General features: G+C 45.3%; 3 protein-coding genes and 1 non-coding gene across 4 annotated transcripts in view; 3 read left to right on the top strand and 1 right to left on the bottom strand.

The window, feature by feature from the left end:
- The window catches only part of LOC125739602 (NACHT, LRR and PYD domains-containing protein 12-like), a 926,911-nt gene that overhangs the window by 792,147 nt on the left and 110,625 nt on the right, over positions 1-24,139 (bottom strand). The gene's annotated exons all lie outside the window — the stretch shown is intronic.
- LOC125739650 (E3 ubiquitin/ISG15 ligase TRIM25-like) overlaps positions 1-24,139 on the top strand; it is a 122,108-nt gene that overhangs the window by 26,281 nt on the left and 71,688 nt on the right. The gene's annotated exons all lie outside the window — the stretch shown is intronic.
- LOC125739612 (E3 ubiquitin/ISG15 ligase TRIM25-like) overlaps positions 1-24,139 on the top strand; it is a 110,651-nt gene that overhangs the window by 67,356 nt on the left and 19,156 nt on the right. The window lies entirely within an intron of this gene.
- trnal-uaa (transfer RNA leucine (anticodon UAA)) lies at positions 20,263-20,345 on the top strand. Its single transcript has one exon. It is a non-coding gene; the product is annotated as a tRNA-Leu (tRNA).

The following is a 24,139-nucleotide window of genomic DNA, read 5'->3' as shown; positions in this document are numbered from 1 at the left end:
TTTGCTGCACATGATGGGGATTTGGGTTGCAGTAACCTCATTTCCCACGAGATTCCATTATTGGATGACATTCCGGTTCGTCAGCGTTATCGGCGATTACCTCCCTCTGAGTATGAGGTAGTGAAGGCCCATATCCAACAGTTGCTTGAGGCACAGGTCATTCGGGAGAGTTGCAGTCCCTATGCATCCCCCATCGTTCTGGTTAGGAAAAAGGATGGTAGCCCTCGGTTGTGTGTGGATTATCGGCAGCTAAATAGTAAGACCCGTAAGGATGCTTTTCCATTGCCTCGCATCGAGGAATCTTTGGATGCCCTTTCAGGTGCATGCTGGTTTTCTACCCTCGATCTAGCCAGTGGTTATAATCAAGTGCCCGTTGCGGAATTGGATAGGACCAAGACTGCCTTTTGCACGCCTTTTGGGCTTTTTGAGTGGAACCGAATGCCATTTGGGCTTTGTAACGCGCCTAGTACCTTTCAACGGTTGATGCAGCGAATCTTTGGGGACCAGCATTGTCAGGCATTGTTGCTCTACTTGGATGATGTGGTGGTCTTTTCCTCCTCTGTTGTACAGCATCTGGAACGATTGGAGTTGGTACTTGGACGCCTACAGCGGGAGGGCCTTAAAGCTAAGTTGGAGAAATGTGCTTTCTTTCAGAAGGAAGTTGGTTACTTGGGTCATGTGATTTCAAGCCAGGGCGTCTCGACAGACCCTAAAAAGGTTGAGGCGGTGGCTACGTGGAAGAGGCCTTCTAATGTTTCTGAGCTCCGCTCCTTTTTGGGGTTCACTAGCTACTATCGCCGTTTTGTGGAGGGATTTGCACAGCTGGCAGCCCCTTTGCATAAGTTAGTGGCAGAGCTAGTTGGGACAAAGTCGCGAGTCGCTTCAGGTCGTTCTCTGGCTTCTGCATGGACTGCACAGTGTGAGCTTAGCTTTGAGGGCTTAAAGAGTAGATTGGTGGGGTCACCAGTGTTGGCCTATGCCGATTTTTTTCTTTGCCTTTTCGATTGGAAATAGATGCAAGCTATGGGGGCCTGGGTGCTGTCCTTTCTCAAGAACAGGGTGGCCTTATTCGGCCTATTGCATATGCTAGTCGGGGTTTGAGGCCCGCGGAGCGGAACATGTCGAACTACAGCTCCATGAAACTCGAGTTTCTTGCGCTGAAGTGGGCCATGACGGAGAAATTTCGTGAGTACCTGTTGGGCGCTAAGTGCATTGTGTTTACTGATAATAACCCCCTCGCCCATCTTTCTACCGCCAAGCTGGGTGCTACCGAACAGCGGTGGGCGGCTCAACTTGCGGTGTTTGATTATGAACTGAAGTATCGGTCGGGTACTAGTAATAGAAATGCCGATGCTTTGTCGCGGCAACATCTACCGCCTAGTTCTGCCTCAGATCGTCCTGGGACGGCTGTCCCAGTTTTCGTGCAGCAGCCCCCGGTACCCAGTAATTGCATCTTTGCGTCACAGGCGGTTGTTTCAGTCTTTCCGCAGTGTTCTTCGGTTGACTTGCGAGTTCAGCAAGAAGCTGACCCTGATATTTGTAGCATCCTGACCTTTTGGAATAGGAGGGAGCGTCCTACTGCTGTGGAACGGGGTCAGCTATCACCTTCAGCCTTGTTGTTGTTACGTCAGTGGGACCGTCTGGTGGAAAAGGATGGGGTGCTGTATCGGAGGATTCTCCGTCCTGATGGGGGTGAAGAGGTGTTCCAGCTGGTCTTGCCCAGGTCTTTGCAGGTGGTGGTGCTGAAACAGCTTCATCAAGATCATGGTCATCAAGGTATCGAGAGAACGAGTCAGCTAGTGCGGCAGCGGTGTTATTGGCCAGGAATGGCATCTGATATTACACGCTGGTGCCAGGAGTGTGAACGCTGCCAGGTCAGTAAAGACTCTCAGCCTGTTCCCCACAGCTACATGGGACACTTGTTGGCCTCACGACCCAATGAAATCGTAGCCTTGGATTTCACCATTTTGGAGCCAGCACGTAATGGGGTGGAGAATGTGTTGGTGATGACTGATGTCTTCAGTAAGTATACTTTGGCTATACCAACACGGGACCAACGCGCCTCAACAGTGGCGCATGTTTTGGTGACCGAGTGGTTTTACAAATTGGGAGTCCCGGGCCGTATTCATTCCGACCAGGGCCGTAATTTTGAGAGTGCATTGATGCATCAACTCTGCATTTTGTATGGTGTTAGTAAGTCACGTACCACCCCTTATCATCCAGCGGGTAACGGTCAGTGTGAGCGTTTCAATCGTACTTTGCACAATCTTTTGCGGACACTCCCTGCATCCCAGAAGAGGGATTGGTCAGCATGCTTACCCCAGGTGACATTTAGTTACAATACTACACCGCATCAATCTACTGGTGAGACACCATACTTTCTTATGTTTGGACAAGATCCCAAACTGCCTGTGGATTTTTTGTTGGGCAGGGTTCAAGAACCAGTGCCTGGTACAGTGAACGACTGGATAGTGGAGCATCAAACCCGACTTCAGTTAGCGTTTGAGGGTGCTAGGGAGCGTCTTGCTATGGCCGCAGGGCGGCGTAAGGAGCGCCATGATTACCGGGTGAAGGCTGCACCGTTACAGGAGAACCAGTTAGTGTATGTACGTGATCTTGGAGTCCGGGGCCGACATAAAATTCAAGACCTCTGGAGTTCAGTGGTGCATAAGGTATTGAAAACCCCTAGGTTGGGGGGTGTGGTTTATACTGTCGCACCAGTTGATGCTCTAGAGAAGGTCAAGCATGTTCATCGGACCATGCTTAAGCCCTGTGTTGGTTGTGAAGTCGAAGGTGATCCTCAGCCTTTTCCAGCTGAAGAGGTGGCTACCTCCGAGGACTCGTTTGAGCAGGAGCTCTGGGTTCGGATCCCTGCAGTGGAGGGGAATACAGCGTCATCTGCCCCTGGGGCTGCCTGTACAGGTCTTTCCCAGTGCCCCCAGTCGTTAGCTGCAGCGTTGCTTCCAGACATGCCAATTCACTCTGGGGTAGGCGGGGAGGAATATGCCTTTTGGCATACGGGTACTCCTTTAAGACCCTCTGTAGTCACCACTCAAGTGATGGAACAGCCAAGTACCAGTGGGGTAGGGATACGAAGAACCGCCAGGACCACTGCAGGCCGACATACTAATCTTTATCATCTTCCTAGGTCGGTAGGGGGCGTGGCCTTAGGGGCTGTGAGTTCTTCCGGACCTGTGTCTCATGCGGTAGGGGCTATGTTTAGACCTTGGCAGTAACTCGGGGTTTGGTTGTAGCTGTCCATCGTCGGGACGACGATGCAAAATCCTGGGGTAGATTGTAATGAGGTGGAGCTGGATGGTGCGATCTGGTTGGGGCATGGTAATTTCATTAACCTGGCTGCAACAATTAAGCAATCAGCACGCGTATATAGGACCCGGTTGTGGTTGCGTGTGTGTGACTGATTTGTAAGCGTGACGTGACTCTCCGTGCGCTCGTATCTCCTTTTCCGGAAGTTGTGGCTATATCCAACGCTGCAGGTAGGGCATCAGTGGACGGGGTCGTTTGCTTGCCGTATGGGTGGTTGTAATGTGCTTTTGGTATCTTTCTTACAGTTGCAAGGGCTTAGTAAATCTAGCAGCTTGCGGTTGCTTCCGCTTTTAAGGCTTTCCAACTTTTACCGCGTGTAACCTGCCAGGTATGTCTCGTCTCTTTTTACCAACGTTTGGGTAGTAGGGGCATACTTAATACTGTGTTTGTATTTATAGTGGATTGCGACTTGGAGTGTCCCGGACCGACGTGAGCCAGACTATCAACGGGATACTAAGTCACTACAAGTGCTGCTGTTTTGCCCGGATGTTTTATGTTTTGTTTTATGTTTTAATTGGTTTTAGGTATTAATGTGTTTTAGTTATTGATTTGATGTAAATTGGGGGGTGTCGTTGGGAGGGTTTGGTGCTGGGCGGTGAGGATCCGTGTCGGGCGATACCGCGCTGCGTGGTCGCGTTGCGTTCTTTTAGCCCACCCCTTGGGTGGATGTATGTGCGGCATGTGCTGCGGGATCCCTTAGAGTGTTGTCTGACTGTACGCCTCCCATTCCCCTCCCGATAACAGCTGCCTGGTTTGGGTTTTCTCTTTTGTTGTGTGATTGGAGTGTTTTTACACATGATTTGTATTATTTGTGCTGTGATTTTGATTTCTTTGTGTTTTTATTTTGAAGTGTGAATCACGGCAGCTTAATAAAGGGAGTGTTTATGGTCTTTGCGTCTCCCCTATGGTGATCACGAATCTGTGTCCTTTTATATTGGAGTGGGTTTTGAACTCCGGTATTCTAATTCTCTGGGTGAAATTCCCAGAGTGGCGTAGTCGGCTTGTCCATTTCCGTATTCCCTCGCTACTTCCTCCCTCAGTAACGCCACACTTATTTTGCACAACCTTAAAGTAATGGGCGTATGATCATCTGGAGAACGTACTATCCGACATTAGATGAGTTGCAGGTTCACTCATCTCTCTGTTCTGTCTGACTACAAGAAGTGAAACATTTTGCGCGGACATTTCTCCTCTGCTGATCTCGCGGTGATTTTGGCGAATTTGTATGAAGAAAAAAACCCATCACTTCATAACGGGTAAAAAATGCCTTGTAACGCGCGTTACTGACATATATACCGGGTAAAATATTACCAATTTCTTTTCTGTAATGCCTTACATTACTGCGTTACAGCAAAAAGCAATGCATTACAGTAATTCCTTACTTTTGTAACACGTTACTCCCAACACTGCTAACCTGTAATACCTCTAATGCACCACGAGTACCTAGCGTAAGCAGCAGCGCTAACCGCTGCGCCTGATTATCTGATTTATAATACCAAAAATAATTCATAGTGATAGTAAACATCTGTTTTGTGCATTTATTTACTATTTTGCAATTTTATAATTATTTGGTGTATTCTCTCTTTTATAAAGTATCTTGGCTTTTTAGGGAGGAGAGGTACAGTACAGGTGAAGAATACCGTGTACACTGTCAGGAAGAAGAGTACTAATTTGTACCTTAGCTTGTCAATGAGGCTGGGTCTGCCAATTGTACCCTATAGCTGCAGGTAATTCTACTTTTTAAGATACAAAAATGGACTATGAGGAAGTCTTGGGGGAACTTTAATGTTGTTTATACCTTGGGGATCTTCCTCAAAGTCCATTTCTGTACCTTAAATTAGATTAAAAGGCACATTTACCTACAGTCAGCAGACCCTTGAGGTTTGACCATCTCCCAAGCTGCCTTTGGGGGTTCTTGTGCATCTCGGTGCTTTAAGACATGACAGATTTCCCATGGATGTCCTCTGGACAATGAAATATTTCAGATAAAATTAAATACATATTTAATAGCTATTCCTGCAAGTTATAATGAATTGTTTTTGAAGGATTTCTTTGTTTTTCTTAGTAACAGGGTCATCCAAATAGGTTTAACAAAGGAAGAATGGGAACGGACAACCCAGTGTAACATCAATGACAGACCATTATGTATAATTGTTATTGAATAAATCTTACCAGGTAATGGCCACGGGTTACAAATATTAACACTAATAAGTCAGTCTGATCAGAAACATCTGAGGATCACCTCTTGTTATTTCCAGAGCCACTTTCCATGATGAATCAAAAAGTTTTGTATGTAATACAAACTGTATAGCACTGAATCTGTCCAACCGGAAAACAAAAGACAACGTCCAAATGTTTTCTAGAGCTGACAGGAATCGAAACCTCCGATGCCTTCTCTCTGCTTCCAGTCGTCGGGTTTTACTTTAAGGGGACAAGCTCCAAAATCCCAGTATTATCTGTCCCATCACTAAAAAGCAGTGATGTGATTGTAAAATGTAATGCGGCATTTTTCTAAGCAGACTTTGTTTTATATGCTTATGGTTGTATTTGTGCAAACTGCTAAAATCATGTTTTTGGACTGTGGGGGGAAACCGGAGTACCCGGAGGAAACCCCACGACAACATGGGGAGAACATGCAAACTCCACACACATGTGACCCAAGGTGTGAGGCAACAGTGCTAGCCACTGCACCACCATGCCACCCTGAACAAACATGTAAAATGTTTTTCTCTCTAATTAAAATATCATGAACCGTAATCCTCATGGAGGGTGGCGGCTTTTCCCCTCCCCTGTATAAGTACGTTTTATATATTTCTGTCTAGATTTGCGCTCTGTCATATTTGCTGCCTGTACACTGACAATAAAGGCTTTCTATTCTATCCTATTAATGTCCTGGTTCAGCGCTGCCCAAAGCGTAACTGAGTAACAGACTTAATCCGCGCTCTCTGGTGACTGAGCGCAGCAGCCTGATATCGCAGCGGCGAGTACACATAAATTACATAACACGATTAAATGACTTCACTTTACTGCAATTGAACATAACACAATTAGACAAAATCAGCATTTATAATAATCATGTAAAAGTAGACAGGAGACATAACTGCGCAAGCAAAAATCATCTGTAGAGTTTAAAACATAAAAAATGTGAAATAATAATAAATCACATTAGTGACACATGTTATTAAATGACCAAAGTACAACAAGCAAGAATAAAGATTTCCTTTTTATAACGATTATAACTGACAATCGACAAACTAATTATAGTATATAGTATGTAGTGTCACTCTCACCCCTAGTAAAGTCCTTGCTACGTAAATTAATAGCAATAAATAATTAAATAAGTAATTCATTTTTTCAAAAGAAGACCTAACATATTTTTACTTCTTACAGTAAGATACGGATTAACTTCAGACGGCTGAACCTCACGTCCGCCCCCTACTGCCGCCCTGAGGTAACTGCGGGTTTCTCGTCGGTCGCAGCACGTGAGACGCTGCGGTCCCTCAGTTAACGTCCCCATCACAACACGTCAGATATGGTTAACGGGTACAGTCATTATTTAACGTGCAATAAAACATTAAAATGATAAAATACTTCTAAAATTAAAGTACTACAACTAAAATGAAAATGTTAAATAAAATATTTTTACAGAAGTGGATTAGGGCCATGTGGAATAAATTTCAGAGATTTCTGAGAAAAAAGTCAGAATTGTGAGACCAAAGTCTGAATCCTGACATCACAGTCAGAGGCTGCAGACCTCAGGCCACATGCAAGATACCGAGCAGAGCACACAGATGTCCGTCCTTGTTCAGGGTATAAATGGAAATGTGAGTGTTGGTGGAAAATGTCAGAACTGGCGGCATTCATGTGTATTCGTGGAGTTTCAGAAGAAGCCATTGTACATTTGGAAGAGCAAAAAGTAAGTGAAAAAGTGAATCTTGGTTGTATTATCGTGCCAAAAGGCTTAACATTAGCAATAAAATTTGAAGTAAGCTTCAATGTTTTGTCGCCAAGTGAGCATGTAACATGTAAATCAGGTCTGTGATGACTTTAAACATGATGTTAACCTGTTCAGGTGATACTAGCTCACTGTAATGACCCACTGTGTGCCATTGTTCAGTGTTTCATGTCAGTAGCTACGCTTACAAGGTAGGTTTTTGTGAATCGTAATACAGTCATTCCTGAGAATGAAATATTAGCATGGTCACTGAATAAAGTAAACTGCCAAGACAGTATGTTTCCGATATTACAACATATCCGAATGTATGGCTTATTACAATCACATTTATTATACAACATCAGCAAATCGATGCTTATCAAAATATCTAGTGATGATGTTGGTCTTGTTATAATTAGCACAGATGTTTGAACAGATGCCAAGATCCTCTGGGTAACTGTGGTTTCAGTCTTTGCTCCGTGTCTGTGGAGTTTACATGTTCTCCCCATGTCGTCGTGGGGCTTCCTCCAGGTCCAAAAATAGTGATTTGGAGTTATCAGCTCAGCTACATGTGTGAGTGTGACTGTCTCAGTGTGCCTGTGAGTGTCAGTGTTACTGTGAGTGTCAGTGTGACTCTTTCAGTGTGCCTGTGAGTGTCAGTGTGCCTGGGAGTGGCCTGTGAGTGTCAGTGTGCCTGTGAGTGGCCTGTGAGTGTCAGTGTACCTGTGAGTGTCAATGTGACTGTGATTGTTACTGTGCCTGTGAGTGTCAGTGTGCCTGTGAGTGGCCTGTGAGTGTCAGTGTACCTGTGAGTATCAGTGTGCCTGTGACTGTCAATGTGACTGTGATTGTTACTGTGCCTGTGAGTGTCAGTGTACCTGTGAGTGTCAGTGTGCCCTGCAATGGGTCGGCACGTCCTTTAAAGCAGACATACTCACATGCACACAGATATGTCATATATTCAACACCCAAAGCATACTTTTATGTTTACTGCTAATATTTAAAAGTACACTTGTGCTATTTAAGCGTGGTTACAAACATTGCTAAGAAATAATAATAAAAATGACAGAGGGAAGAAAATCCTTTGATCTCAAACATTAGTATTTAATCATAAATACACAACATTATTATCAAAGATTGAAGAAGACGGTGACAGCCACTCAAAGCCCCACTAGGGTGGCCGGAATGATTGATGGAGTGGGCAGAGCTGTTAGCACTCAGGCTGTGAAACTGGATAACATCATGGAGAAGCTCACAGCTTTGCAAAAATTATTGGATGGCGGAGACCAGCGTGGACATTAGTGGAGCTGGAAATTACAGCTTCTCGCATGGAAACCCAAACAACCCTATCCTATCAGGTTTTGGCTCCCCCCAATCAGCACTGGCCTTGGCCAAGGCCGCTGCTGAACTAACAACTCGCCCGGAAGAGCAAGGCAGTGAGACTCTCTTGCATTCCTCTCCCCCGATCCCAAGGACTTACCGCACCCTCCCCCCATCCCACGCCTTCGCCGCTTCATACCCCCGGCGTGAACAGGCGGGTCTGTTGACCAGCGCTGGTATGGCTGCAGGACCGGATGGTTGTTTGTCTCTGCTGCACTACCTCCACCTCCCCATTTCCCCTACCCGTTGCAAGTTGTGTCATTTTATGTTGTAAGGCGTAGTGACAATGTGCTTATGTTGCTGAGGTGTTTTTTTTCGGTTCCTACAATGTCCTCCCCACTGGAGTACAGTCTGGGGGCTGTTTTTTTATTCTCCTCCTCTCTCCTCATGTTATCCTGTTTCTCTTCTTCTCTCTTCCCCTGTCTCCCGACCGGTCTACCCCCTACTGTGATGTTTGTGTATATGTATGGTCGGTTTTTCCGAAAGACGCCACGGTAGGCAGCCAGTTACCTCAGCTCCCAGCTCATTTTGCTAGCTGTCTGGAGCTGCGTTAACACGCAATTTCCCCACTGTGGGGTCAATAAAGTACTATCAATCAATCAATCAATCAATTATACCATGACACGTAAACAGCAGATTTTACAGTCAGTAGAAATTAAAAATGCCAGCAGAAATGGCAAACTAATCAAAGAACTCATATAAACAGCATAAAACCAGTAGTTAACATAATACCCGTGTAACACGCCAGAGCTACTAAGCAGAACTAACCACATGAGACCTAAATGGTGACCACGGTCATTCCGGGTCTAACGGTACCATTGGACTGAGCAGTTTAGATCTTGTTCTATTGCAGATTGTGGAGGAAAATAAGAGAAATGAGAATCTTCTGACCTAAACGGACAGATAATCCTTTCCACATCAGTATACATGTGAATAATAACAAATTTAATTTTTATTAAATGTATTTCATTCTATGAAAGCATATTGTTACTTCGAGAGGAGTATAAGCCTTTCGAGAGGAGTATAAGGAGTACTGCCTCGTGCCCATTGCTTCCGGGATAGGCCCCGGACCCCCCGTGACCCAGTAGGATAAGCAGTTTGGAAAATGGATGGATGGTACAAGGAGTATAAGTTTCATCCATCCATCCATCCATCCATCCATCCATCCATCCATCCATCCATTTTCCAAACTGCTTATCCTAATGGGTAACGGGGGGTCTGGAGCCTATCGCGGAAGCAATGGGCACGAGGCAGGGAACAACCCAGGATGGGGGGCCAGCCCATCGCAGGGCACACCATTCACTCTCACATGCATTCCTATGGGCAATTTTAGCAAGTCCAATTAGCCTCAGCATATTTTTGGACCGTGGGGGGAAACCGGAGTACCCAGAGGAAACCCCGTGATGACATGGGGAGAACATGCAAACTCCACACACATGGGCCCAGGCGGCGACTCGAACCCGGGTCCCAGAGGTGTGAGGCAACAGTGCTAACCACTGCACCACCATGTCGCCCCTATATAAGTTTCAATTCAGTTCAATTTCATTTCTATAGCGCATTTTTTACATTACAATGATCTCATAGTGCTTTATATTTTCCCTGTCCAAAGCCCCCAGTGAGTAAGCCAGAAGCCAGAGGAAAACCTGCCTAGAAGGAAGAATCCTTTGGAGGAACCAGACTCAGAGGGGGAGCCCATCCTCCTGGGGCCAGCAGAGGAAGTCAAATGAACAAGATGGCAACGTCATAATTTACACGGTCCAGATTTTAAGATGTCAGTCTCAATGCAGCAGAGCAGGCAGGAGAGACGTAACAGGTAGCAGATGGGTAGCAGGCAGCAGGGTAGGCAGAATATACAGTATATTTTTTTTTGACAAGGGGGGGTCTCCAGGCATCCCACCCCAGGTGGGATGGGGGCAATCAAAAGTGCATTAGACATAGTAGGGGAGTCTAGAGGCAGTGCAGACAGTTAGGTGAGTGCAATATGTAAGCTCCGACAGATAAGGTTAGCATGAGTAGGAGGGAGCATAAGTAGGAAGGAGAGGAAGGTGGGAATGCAGGCATGGGGATGTCCTGAAATGTCAGCACTCCAATTCCACAAGGGGGTGTGAAGCTAGAGTGACATCACCCACAGTTCGGTTCATCCAAAGCCAATGGCACCGATCTGCACCCAGCTCTGCATATCACACTGAAGGCCTAACAGGAGGTAAGCAGCTAGCTAGAGCATTTTACTCCAACGCCAATTCAAGACTGAGTAGATATTTTTTTCAATTTCAAGGCAAGACCAAGTCAGTGAGTAAGTGGCTAAGAGACCAAGAGCAGACTCAAGTGACACAACATTGGCTACCACCTTCTCAAGGGATCAAGTAAAAAATCATCAGCGGTCAGGGTGGTGGTTGGGGGGGCGGTTAAGGAGGGTGTTAGAGGTGAAGGAGAACTTGAGTGTGTGTGAGGTGATGGTAAGTACGGAATGATGACAGAAGTGACTGGAACTCCATGGGATCCATGGGATAATATCAAACCCACTCCAGAGATACATAGACACAGCAACACCGAAATACACACAGACATCAAACCCACTCCATAGATACATAGACACAGCAACACTGAAATACACACAGACATCAAACCCACTCCATAGATACATAGACACAGCAAAACCGAAATACACACAGACATCAAACTCACTCCATAGATACATAGACACAGCAACACCGAAACACACACAGACATCAAACCCACACCATAGATACATAGACACAGCAACACCGAAATACACACAGACATCAAACCCACTCCATAGATACATAGACACAGCAAAACCGAAATACACACAGACATCAAACTCACTCCATAGATACATAGACACAGCAACACCGAGACACACACAGACATCAAACCCACTCCATAGATACATAGACACAGCAACACCGAAATACACACAGACATCAAACCCACTCCATAGATACATAGACAGAGCAACACGAAAATACACACAGACATCAAACCCACTCCATAGATACATAGACACAGCAACACCGAGACACACACAGACATCAAACCCACTCCATAGATACACAGACACAGCAACACCGAAATACACACAGACATCAAACCCACTCCATAGATACATAGACAGAGCAACACGAAAATACACACAGACATCAAACCCACTCCATAGATACACAGAAAGAGCAACACCGAAATACACACAGACATCAAACCCACTCCATAGATACATAGACACGGCAACACCGAAATACACACAGACATCAAACCCACTCCATAGATACATAGACAGAGCAACACGAAAATACACACAGATATCAAACCCACTCCATAGACACACAGACACAGCAACACCGAAATACTCACAGACATCAAACCCACTCCATAGATACACAGACACAGCAACTCCGAAATACACACAGGCATCAAACCCACTCCATAGATACACAGACAGAGCAACACCGAAATACACACAGACATCAAACCCACTCCATAGACACACAGACACAGCAACACCGAAATACACACAGGCATCAAACCCACTCCATAGATACACAGACACAGCAACACCAAAATACACACAGACATCAAACTCACTCCATAGATACACAGACAGAGCAACACCGAAATACACACAGACGTCAAACCCACTCCATAGATACACAGACACAGCAACACCAAAATACACACAGACATCAAACTCACTCCATAGATACACAGACAGAGCAACACCGAAATACACACAGACGTCAAACCCACTCCATAGATACACAGACACAGCAACACCAAAATACACACAGACATCAAACTCACTCCATAGATACACAGACAGAGCAACACCGAAATACACACAGACATCAAACCCACTTCATAGATACATAGACACAGCAACACCAAAATACACAGACATCAAACTCACTCCATAGACACACAGACACAGCAACACCGAAATACACACAGACATCAAACCCACTCCATAGATACATAGACACAGCAACACCAAAATACACAGACATCAAACTCACTCCATAGACACACAGACACAGCAACACCGAAATACACACAGACATCAAACCCACTCCATAGATACATAGACACAGCAACACCAAAATACACAGACATCAAACTCACTCCATACATACACAGACACAGCAACACCGAAATACACACAGACATCAAACCCACTCCATAGATACACAGACACAGCAACACCAAAATACACACAGACATCAAACTCACTCCATAGATACACAGACAGAGCAACACCGAAATACACACAGACGTCAAACCCACTCTATAGATACACAGACACAGCAACACCAAAATACACACAGACATCAAACTCACTCCATAGATACACAGACAGAGCAACACCGAAATACACACAGACGTCAAACCCACTCCATAGATACACAGACACAGCAACACCAAAATACACACAGACATCAAACTCACTCCATAGATACACAGACAGAGCAACACCGAAATACACACAGACATCAAACCCACTTCATAGATACATAGACACAGCAACACCAAAATACACACAGACATCAAACTCACTCCATAGACACACAGACACAGCAACACCGAAATACACACAGACATCAAACCCACTCCATAGATACATAGACACAGCAACACCAAAATACACAGACATCAAACTCACTCCATACATACACAGACACAGCAACACCGAAATACACACAGACATCAAACCCACTCCATAGATACACAGACACAGCAACACCAAAATACACACAGACATCAAACTCACTCCATAGATATATAGACACGGCAACACCGAGACAAACACAGACACCAAACCCACTCCATAGATACATAGACACGGCAACACCGAAATACACACAGACATCAAACTCACTCCATAGATACATAGACACAGTAACACCGAAACACACACAGACATCAAACTCACTCCATAGATACATAGACACAGTAACACCGAAACACACACAGACATCAAACCCACTCCATAGACACACACAGATACCCAACAACAAAATACATATAAACATCAAACCCACATCATAAACACAAACAGACCAACCCCAGTATAGACCCAGTAGTTTGGAATTATCTAGATTTGTGCAAGAATGGCTCCTTGTGACCTGTGGCCTGAATCATGAAGTGAGATTTGTTGGTTTAGCTACATAACTTGTCAGATTAAAGTTACCTCAGTTTAAATGGGTTTTATTTTCATTCACTGTTTTCCATTTTTCAGGTCTCCACAAAGATCTGTGACTGCAATCAATAAAGTAAAAAGGTACACTTGCATAACCACTGTCAGTACAAACAACATGTAACAGTAGAACAATAGGTAATTAATTAGCTCCGCCCAGCTGAACTTGTGTCCAGTCGACACCATGACAGCTGTATGTCTGTAATGTGCTTTTTGCCTCAGTTGTACGTCTCCTTGGGCATAAGGGTCTGCAAAATAAAATACGATAAATGAAAATGCATGTGAGTAAGTCTGGTAACATTAAGACGCGGCTTTAAAAAAATCCTAGAAGATTGTGTGGTTTTGGAAATGTGTGACTCTGGGCTTGTTTCCTGTCCCCCCTCCCACTCTGTGTGAAGTTTGCATGTTCCCCCAACATGAGTTTTCTCCCCAACCTTCATGGACTGTAAACATCTGGTCAGCCGATTGGGATCTCTAAGCTGCCCTTAGTGTGTGATTGTGTGAGTTTATGCTCTGCTATAAACTAGTATCCTATCCATTGTGTCCCCCGCCCTGTGCCACCTGGGACAGGCTCCAGGCTCCCCACCCCCCTGTACAGGATAAGCAGTTATTGAAATGTATTGGATACTCTATCAGTATTTTATCTGTCTGTTCCTGGGCTTGGCTGAAGCCTTTTACTTTTGGTTTGGATAGTTTTTAGCTTAGTAGTGATAATTAATCTAGAAAAAATACATAATTCCATTTTGGAAAGCTTCCTGCTTGTTTAGATGCCAAATTAATAACTTAATAAATTAATAAGTCCAAAACTGCTTACCTGACTCTCTTTCCTAAAACAATTACACTCTCCCCACACAGACGCAAACAAAAATGAGAAATATAACATTTACAGTTTGTGCTTAATCTTCATGTGACCAATGTGAAAAACAAACCTGTGGACTGGCAGTACATATAAAGGCTCGTTCACAGGTTTCTACATCCCTGTGTAATACACCTGATACCATATAACAGCTAAAAATTACACTGCCTTTGTGCTTCAAATCAGTGGCATCTCGGGAAAAATTCAAATCAAACATCAGCTTTTAAACAAATAGATAATTTCTCTGCATAATAGTTTTCTTGTAAAACTCTGCCTTCTACTTAATTTCTATCCTACAACATAAAATTGTCAGATTATAGCTTGTTTCATGAAAAAAACAAAGACAGTAATAATAAAACTAATATAATTAAATAATTTAACTAAATACATGTTTGTTGTACGTATAATCTACCATTTTTTTCTCCAACTCCAATGTTTGCCTAGTCTACTCTAACTCAGGAAGCTCCTCCCACTGTCACACACAGACGACTGTGAGACAAAACAGAAGTGAATTACATAAGTGTTTGTGGTAAAATGGCAGAAGCCAGTGTCGCATTCGATCAGAACCAGTTCAGTTGTCCGATCTGTCTGGATCTACTGAAGGATTCAGTGACTATTCCCTGTGGGCACAGTTACTATATGAGCTGCATTAAGAGCTGCTGGAATCAGGAGGATCATGCTGGAGTTTACAGCTGCCCTCAGTGCAGACAGACCTTCATACCCAGACCTGTTCTGGGCAGAAACACCATACTGGCTGAAGTGGTGGAGAACCTGAAGAAGACTGGACTACAAGCAACTACTCCTGCTGACCATTATGCTGGACCTGGAGATGTGGAGTGTGACGTCTGTACTGGGAGAAAACATAAAGTTGTCAAGTCCTGCCTGGTGTGTCTGGCCTCTTACTGTGAAACTCACCTCCAGCCTCACTATGAGTCTCCAGCTTTTAAGAAGCACAAGCTGACTGATGCCACTGGACCTGAACAGCCCTGTGCTGTTTTTATACCTTCTGTCATCTCTATTGTACAATGAGGCTCTCTGGAGTCTCAAAAGGGGCCAATTGTAATTTACTGTCCTCTGCTCCCTGTATCACCAACAGAGCTCAGCACAGTCAGCAGTGAAGGACAGCGAGAGGATCTTCATTGAGATTATCCGCTCCATTAAGAAAAGACATTATGATGTGAAAGAGCTGATCAGAGATCAGGAGAAGGCTGCAGTGAGTCAAGCTGAAGGACACATGGAGAGACTGGAGCAAGAGATTGATGAACTGAAGAGGAGACACTCTGAGCTGGAGCAGCTTTCACACACAGAGGATCACATCCATGTCCTCCAGGTAACAGAACAGCTACTTTGGCAAATAGAAAACTAGAGCATTCAAATGGATGCATGTTCTCATTTGTATTTCAACTGGTCTATGTCAGATAATAATGGTCCTATTATTTTCATTCCAATAAACATTTGTGTTAATGAAACTGATTTATCTGACTACCTGTCTGTAGAGGTGCCAGGATGTTCCTGTCACCCCTGAAGCTGGATTTGGACCCAGAATATCAGTCAGTTCACAAAGCTGTTTTGGGAATGTGAGGAAGGTCATTTCTGAACTGAAGGATCAACTGGAGAATGTTTGCGAAAAAAAAACAGCAGAGATCCATCACACAGGTTAATAAATAAATACATTTTCCAGTCTGTTCATGTTCATGTTAACACAGACCATGCAGAGAGAGAATGCAGTACAGTCAGCCTCACGTTTGTGTGAAGTCAGATTCAGTTTTCAATAAGTGTAAGTCTTTGTGAAAACTGATGAAAGAGCTCCACATTCTACAAGCTGCAAAACCCAGGTTGCATAAATCATGTTTCTTCTAAATTATTGAATCCAAAAATCTGTAGGATGTGTAACGTACAATGATTTTCAATTTGTTAAAATGCTTGTTATTGTCCATCCCTCATACTGACAATACCCTACTGCTGGTGTCTCCACAGTGAGTGAAGTCCATCTTCCACAAGTAAATTCCTTTTATTCGCATCCCTGTTTCTCTCTGTCTCCTTCTAGTTACCAAAGACACCGTCCCACCAGTATCTGTGCCCACGACCAGATCAGAATTCTTACAATGTGAGTCTGTTCACACACACACTTCTCTCTCCCTGTATGAGGTGGAGTGTGTTTTACTGTGTTTTATTGTGTTTTATTGTGTTTCGTTTTCTTCTGCTAGTGGAGCTACTCTTTCTCTCTCCTGTTGCCTCCTGGTCTTTCACATTTACATGAGCTGTTTTTGTCAGTAACCTTTGAATCCAGATGCAACGCAATGCAAAGCAAGGCAAGTTTATTCAGCGTGTTTTTCCACTGCACCAGGAACGGTACAAGAGAGAGATGCAATACCGCTTTCGTCAAAATGACAGGTCGGGTCAAAGGTCACGTTCAAAAGTTCAGTGGGCGGAGCTTATGTTGTAGTGGGTTGAGCTTGGTTGTGTAACTGACGCAATAGCATGTGGATTTAATTATTTATTTAAATATTTTTTTTTTGTCTTCTTCCCCGGGGGTTGGTTGTGTAACTGCTGCAATGGTATTTGTATTTAATTATTTATTTATTATTTTAAATGATTGTGGCTTAGGGGGCCTGGGTTGGTTGTGTTAGTGATGCAATGGTATTTGGATTTAATTATTTATTATTTTAAATGCTTATTTTAAATGTTTATTATTTTAAAATGATATTGAGGAGAGTGCTTATGAGTGTGTATTATTTTAAAAATGATATTGATGAGAGTGCTTATGAGCGTGTGTTATTTGAATAAGTTATTATTATTATTATTTTGTGGGGCGCGGGCGGGAGTGAGCGTGGCTTGGTTACCTGATGGAGCGCGAGCGTACGGTGTGCGGTAGCGTGGTAAGGTCCCCGGGCTTCGGAGAATCAGCAAAGGACTTATTCACATACTGGTGCGGTAGCGCGGAAAGGTCCGCACGGCTTTGGATAATCCTCGGAGAGAGCGATGCGGGAGAGCTGAGAGGCGTGCTGCTGCGCGAGTCTGAGAGAAACTGTGAGAGACTGTGGGATAAAATGGTAAAGTTGGAGCAAAGAATGAGAGGAGGAGGTGCAGGGTCTATCGTCCAATAAAAACGCTCGGCGCTAGTTTTGACCGTGTGTTTTTTCCTCACGCGAGCGTTTGTATCACATCGGCGTATGGCGCCAATTTGTAAAGGTCATAAGTCGAGACATACATCGAGTCTGTCAATTTGTCCGCCAGTAAATTCTGCAGGGCCGTGCCACCTGGCCATCGAGGCGCCCCCCCTGTTTAAAGTTTTGTTTTCACATACGTCCCAAATTACAGATAATTTTCTTACACAGGCACGAGTAGCATCATCAAGGCCGTACCACCTGGTCATACATCAAGTCTGACAATTTGCCCGCCAGTAAATTCTGTTTATAGTTTTGTTTGTCATACATGACCGTGCAGATATGGGGTGACAGAGACAATTAAATTGTATTACGTCGAGCGGGGGGCCTTTTCCTCCTCCTAGAGGCATCATCTTCATCCGTACCACGCCCCCACGAGCAGGCCGTGTAGAATATAGGGAGCTTCGCGCTGCAGGGCCAACTCTATCTTTTCAAAAAATACAGACATGTCTGGGACTTCCGAAATGAAAGATTCAACCTCACCTTCTAAGACTCAACAGGAGCAGGAGGCCATTATGCAGCCTCCGGGGGCTCCCAGGAAGATTCATACGGCACGTAGACGGGTACCTATGATGCGACCGTCGGAAGACCCGAGGGCTATCTGGGAGCTGCCCAACGGGAATAAACTGGTCTGCCTCTTTGACAACGTTGCGGAGGAACTGCGCGTCTTTCAGGTCACCGGAGACGGCCCAGACCCCCCGAAAGACGACCCGTATCTGGTGACTTTTTCCGAAACGGAATGGGGAAACTTGAAGACTGTCGTTACCCCGATGATGGAGGAGAGCACCGACCCCGACCTTGAGGTCGAGACTGGAAGAATGGAGATGCACTATAGAGATGCTCGTAAACAGCGTACCACCATTATGAAGTGGGACGCGACCGGGGAGCTGGACAAGAGAATGGTGAATATATGGCAGTGGCCTAAATGCGACTGTTTTGGCCTGAGAATACCGTTTGTGATTTGGATGCAGATGATTCAAGAAAAGTCTGGTTACTACCAAGCGATGTTTAAGGAGAGTCGGGGGCGTAAGCAGATGCAAGAGATGACAAAACCTACGCCGTAAGGACCCCCCTCACCCCTCACCCGCCGTCGCTATATAAAGTGGACTCTGTTACAACCCCTTTTCACAAACATCATGGCAGCAGCAGCAGCAGCAGCAAATTATAGCGACGGTGAAAGCGGGGACAATGAGGCTCCAGCAGCAACCCTGACCTCTGATCCCGGGGAGCTCCTTCCAACCCCCCCTCCATCATCACCGGCCTCTGATCCTGGAGAGGACCCTCCGACGCCTGAGATCTGCACGCTTCTCTCCAGACCGGCTCTCTGCCGTGGGATGTTGGCTTGTATTAAGGCTATGATAGTGGGCCTTTTAACCTCAGTCATCAGGAAGCATCAAGAGAGAAACTGCTTCGGCTGCGAGGTGGGGCACCCCAGTCAGAGACAACACCCTTGTCTGTTTCCTCCAGGCAGAAATTACTTTTACATACACTTTGACTCTGTGTTGCGTGACCTCTGGACCGATCGGCTGACACCCGCCTTGACCCACGTTCTATCGACCCTGGGCATCCGAGCGGCCGCCGGCAGGTTGGAGGGGGCAGTGGAAGCTATCCTGTACGATCTGCGTGAGGCCCGCGACGGCATGGTGGAAATCACTCGACTGGAACAAGATCTGTTTGAACAGAACCCAGCGTTTAAGCAGATCCTGGAAGAAGAATTTCTGACTCGTTGGGAGGCCCGAGACTAAAACAAAAAGCATCTTGTGATGGGGAACGGTATCAGCAGACCCTTACGGCGGTTTATGTTAAATGTTTTTTTAGAAAAAGTTAGTCCACTATTGTTGCGTGCTATTGATAAAAGCGATTGTCGGGATGATTATGCTTGTTGCTGCTTTCATAGAGTGTTATTTGAGATTTCTCAAGTCGGAGAAAATTATCAGCGGGGGATGGATTTACTTACTCAACTGATGTCAGAGGGAGAAAGACATTCCCCCGAAAGTCTCATACGCGCTTGTCTATCTTGTATTCCTGACAATGAATTTGACTGTAATCACATTTTTGTATTTTACGCTTTAATAGTAGATGTAGTCACCTCTAAATTTCATGATAAGCAGCCTATCGATGTTAATCAGATGCTTTCTACTCTACATACATGTATCGTTGAAAAAGCCACTATATCCACTTTACTGCATGTGACATCGCTAATCTACCTCAACAACTGTCACGGCTGTAACTAAATGTATACCTGCATTTTGAAAATGTAACCTTCACAAATTGTATACCAGCTTTTTTAAAATATATATATATATCTTTCACTAATTGCAAAAATAAAAAAAAATTAAAACTTGAATACCGTTGTAATAGTCTTTGTAAATAACGGGTAAAAATGCTGAGCAGGGTGGCCGAGTGGTTAAGGCGTTGGACTTAAGATCCAATGGACGTATGTCCGCGTGGGTTCGATCCCCACCCCAGCTAAACTCTTTTGTAAAATAATAATAATTAAAAAACAAACTACACAATATGGGTTAAATGTAGAAAAAACACACAAAAATTTCACTGATGTTCACTCAGTCTCTTAACAACCCCCATCCACAGTCAGCTATAAAACGCCGCACCCCGCTCTCCCCCCACTCAGTGTGTGAAAAGCATGTCTGTTGCCAAGACTACAGCTCGCGTCTTGAGCAGTTCGTACTATGACCCCAGCCAACCGGGGTCATACGGAGGTGTCTCCAGACTGCAGAGAGCCGTGCAGCAAGATACGGGGAAAAAAGTGGCTGCTGATGACATCAGAGACTGGCTGTCTATGCAAGACAGTTATACTTTACATAAACCGGTTAAAAAGAATTTCCCCAGGAACAGAGTGTTTGTTCCGAGAGCCATGTATCAGTGGCAGGCCGATTTATGCGACATGCAAGGGCTGGCCACGTACAACGACGGGTTAAAATACCTCCTTACGGTGATTGATGTTTTTTCTAAAAAAGCCTATGCTCGCGCGTTAAGAAACAAGACTGGGGCGGCTGTAACCCAGGCCTTTGATTCTATTTTAACCGAGGGGGGCGTCCCCCTCAAGCTACAGACGGATGCCTGTAAGGAGTTTTTAAATGGGACTTTTCAGAAACTTTTAAAAACTCATAAAATCACCCATTTCACTACGGCTAGTGAACTTAAAGCTTCCATCGTAGAGAGATTTAATCGAACGTTAAAAGAGAGGATGTACAGGTACTTTACGGCTAAAAACACCCGGCGATATGTGGACGTGTTGGACGATCTAATAAAGGGGTACAACCAGTCATTTCACAGCGCTATTAAAATGAAACCTGCCGAGGTCAGCCCCGATAATGCTCATCTAGTATTTGATAATCTATACGGTCCCCTGAAGAAAAAAAGCACACGGCCACGTTTTAAGTTTAACATAGGGGACACTGTGAGAGTCTCCAAGCAGTCAGATATTTGACAAAAAGTACGAGCAGACATTTACGGATGAGTACTTTGTCATATGCGAACGTGTACCCAGATCCCCACCGGTGTATAAATTGAGGGACGTGAGCGGTGAAATACTCGAGGGAACATTCTATGAAGCGGAGCTGCAGAAAGTCAAAATATCTCCGAGACGCGCGTTCAAGGTCGAGAAGGTTATAGGCTCAAAGACCGACAGAAAGGGGAAAAAGTGGATTTTAGTACATTGGCAGGGTTGGCCCTCGAGGTTCGATTCGTGGATACCGCGGTCGGACTTGATACAGGTTTAATTTTTTAAAAAAGAGAAAAAAAAGAAAAAAAAAGAAAATGGACGCCCGCCCCTCTTTTTACCTCACGCTACCGTCAAACTCTTGTCTCTCCATCTTCCCCGATAACCAGAGTTCGGATTACACCGTGATGCTCTCGCGACCTATAGAGCTACGGGGGCCTTACGAAGTAGCTCTGGCTGAAATCATGTATTGTTACACGTGGCGAAATGTTACACACCCGGAAAATACTTTTGAATTGCGGGATACGGAGGCGGAGGCAAAGAGAGAGGCCGATCCTTTAGTGGACCTACCTTACCTTTTTCCTCGGAAAATTAAAGTGGGCTATTATGAATCTCTGAAACAGATTGTGACAGAAATCAACGCTACGTTAAAAAAATTAGGTACCGAAGTTTCCTTCTCATACAGCGAGATTACACGAAGGGTTAATATGACGGGAAACCATAAATACAAGATCCAATTTAAACCTACTCTGGCCTACATGCTGGGCTTTGAGCCGGGTCAGTGGTATAACCTAGGAGGAGGTAGCGGGTCGACCTCACCCTACCCGGGCGACATTCACGCGGGATTCTACAATATGTACGTCTACTGTAACATCGTGGAACCGCAGCACGTGGGGGAATTTGTAGTCCCGCTCCTCAGAACCGTTAAAATAGACGGTGCGTTCGGCGACGTAGTCACTTTGCCGTTCCACAAGCTGCAGTACGTACCGGTGAACAAGCAGAGCCTACAGAATTTGCATATCGAGATAAAGAACGATCAGAATACTCTGATTAATTTCTCCTACGGAAAAACGATCGTCAAACTGCACTTTCGGCCCGTTTAAAAAACAAAACAAGAGAAAGCGCAGGTGTTGGGGGGGAAGCATGGCGTACCACAATCCACAGAGATTTATTACGTATTACACCAGTCAGGCGGGACATGGGCTCCCCGGTTTTGCGGGGAGCCCCGTGATGTACGGGCGCGGGTTGGGGTCCATGCTCAGTAGGGCTTTTAGATTCGTTTTACCCTTTCTTAAGCGTGGGGTCGATATAGCGAAACCTCATTTGAAATCGGCGGTCAAAGGAATAGGATCGGATCTAGTCAGCTCTGTAGTCAGCGGCCGTTTTACAAACACAGGTGACCCCAAGCAGGAAGGGTCGGGTCTGCTGTTCCTCTCTCGGAGGGGGAGTAGAAAGAGAGCCCAAGCACCTCTAGCCCTGCTGCAAGGTCATAAAAAAAAAAAGAAAAAAAAATCTGGCAGAGGCGTCAGGATTCCCAAGTCTCCATCCGCCAAGAGAAACAGGAAACCCCCCGGGGACATATTTTAAGAGAGAGAAAACGCAGCGTAAACAAGAATGGCTCTAGCTCACCGGCTCTCGGCTGAATGTACCAAATCTGAATTGGACCTGTTTGCGGCCCCTATGACGCAATTATCCATAGATCAGACCAATTATGTAGAAATCAACCCATTAAATTCCATTACCGATCAGGATGTTTTGGATTTCCTAATACCGGGGTCGGGCAATTTCTATGTGGACCTCAACTCTACACTGCTATATCTAAGGCTCAAGATCGTGGAGCCGATGGAGCCCCCCTGGTTGACGCCGACCCCTGCGGTATTATACAGTACCCGCTAAACGGCATATTCTCCCACCTGGATGTGAGTCTGAACGACGTCCTGATCAGTTCTTCGTCGGCCACGCACCCCTATAGGTCAGTCATAGAGACCCTGCTCAATTTTTCTACGGATACGCTAGAGAGTCAGTTTTCGGCAGGGCTCTGGTACAAAGACGTCGGGGGCGACTTGGATAGCGTGGACGTCTCAGCGCAGGGCCCCAACGTGGGGTTACAGAAGCGAGCCGCCTTCTGTAGAAACTCTCAGGAGTTTTCTCTGATGGGTCCTATACACGCCGATATTTTTTTCAGCGAACGAATGCTGTTAAACAACGTGGATATACGCTTAAAGTTTGTAAAGGCTAAAAGCGACTTTAGTCTCATGTGTAGAAATGACAGCGATTACGAGCTGAAAATACTGAGGGCCAGCCTGTTTGTGAAAAAAGTGGAGGTCTCCCCGGCGGTGTCACTGGGTCACTCGGCCGCTCTCATGAAAGCAAACGCCCTGTACCCTATAAGCAGGGTAGTCGTTAAAAATTATACGCTGCCCGCACAATCGCGGGTTTGCCCGCAGGACAACCTCTTCCTGGGCAACTTACCGCGCTACATCGTTTTGGGGATCGTGGACCACGCCGCGTTCGTGGGCACGCGAAACAGAAACCCGTTCAGGTTTCAGCATTGTGACCTGGAATTTCTGAGCCTCTCAGTCAACGGGCGACACATACCCAGCAAACCGTTCCAGCCCGATTTTAGAGCGAGGCAGTCGGTCAGAGAGTTTTACAACCTTTTCCTGGCTACAAACAGGCATTTAAAGGATTCGCCCTTATGCATTAACCGCGAGGATTTTGAAAACGGATACTCGCTATTTGCTCTCAATCTCTCCCGAGACGACGAGCTGGACGGCGGTGCCCTGTCACCCGCCATCAGCGG

This window comes from Brienomyrus brachyistius, chromosome 4 (assembly GCF_023856365.1).
Source record: "Brienomyrus brachyistius isolate T26 chromosome 4, BBRACH_0.4, whole genome shotgun sequence".
NCBI lineage: Eukaryota > Metazoa > Chordata > Actinopteri > Osteoglossiformes > Mormyridae > Brienomyrus > Brienomyrus brachyistius.
The sequence above is the reverse complement of the archived record's forward strand: the minus strand, read 5'-3'. Positions and strand labels throughout refer to the sequence as shown.